The sequence below is a fragment of the Octopus bimaculoides genome, chromosome 23 (assembly GCF_001194135.2).
Source record: "Octopus bimaculoides isolate UCB-OBI-ISO-001 chromosome 23, ASM119413v2, whole genome shotgun sequence".
Taxonomy (NCBI): domain Eukaryota; kingdom Metazoa; phylum Mollusca; class Cephalopoda; order Octopoda; family Octopodidae; genus Octopus; species Octopus bimaculoides.
This window is the reverse complement of record NC_069003.1, coordinates 29082854-29083756: the sequence shown is the minus strand read 5'-3', so window position 1 is coordinate 29083756 and position 903 is coordinate 29082854. Positions and strand designations below refer to the sequence as shown.

At 30.7% G+C, this 903-nt stretch overlaps 1 protein-coding gene across 3 annotated transcripts in view; it reads right to left on the bottom strand.

The window, feature by feature from the left end:
* Positions 1-839, bottom strand: part of LOC106877242 (somatostatin receptor type 2) — a 186308-nt gene extending 185469 nt beyond the window's left edge. For all 3 annotated transcript variants that reach the window (XM_014926103.2, XM_052975927.1, XM_014926102.2), the window contains exon 1: positions 143-839. The gene's annotated coding sequence lies outside the window, so the exon portion shown is untranslated. The remainder of the gene's footprint in view (positions 1-142) is intronic.
* Between the last annotated feature and the right edge of the window lie 64 nt (positions 840-903).

The following is a 903-nucleotide window of genomic DNA, read 5'->3' as shown; positions in this document are numbered from 1 at the left end:
ATATATATATTAATTCGCTTCAGCTGCAAAACAATAATAAAAATATAACAAAATAATTAATCTGCAATATTACTTAAGTAAGAACAATTCTTAATAATTATTATCGTTCAGAGAAAAATATAAATTATAAAGCAAGCCCTACCTTGATTCTAAACATCCTTGCCTTCACGTCTTGGTGAATAAAACAATATATATAGATTGAGTTCGCCTTTAATCCAACTTCTGAGGTATTGGAAAGTTAAGAGAGAGAGAAACTGATATTATTTTAAAGCAGTAAAGAAGTCTCGAAGAATAATCGATTTTGCTTTCTTCCTCTGCTTTCCATCTTTATTTTATAAAATTTATTTTATTTTCTGAATTATTAATGTTTCTTTCTTTTCCACTTGTTCTTCAATTCCTTTCGGTCTTACTTCAGATTCGAGTTAAACAGTTTGGGAATCCTGGCAAAGTTTATGCTGGATCAGTTCAATAGTTTTCACATTACAGCTGCAACAAAACTTATCTACTCTACTGCTACTACACTCTTCCTTCTTCCCGCGCACTTTGTTGCTGTTTTTAGAATTTTGTCGTTACATGAAATATCATTAGTTTTTTGGGGTTTTTTTTTTCTTTCGAAAATTCAATTAACAACACTTGCTTACTTGCTGTAGAATAAGTCTTGTATTGTCTCCTGTCACTTCAATGTTTAGTCAGTAGCAGACACAAGTAAACAAACAAGACATCATATAAAGTGAGACAGAGAGAAATCACCGCCTAACATATTCATGCGCGGACACCAACACATTCGCGTTCGCGTGCTTGTGGTATTTGTAAATACACATGTACATCTATCTATCTATCTATCTATCTATCTATATTCATGTAATATATATATATATATATATACTTATTCTTATTTATATG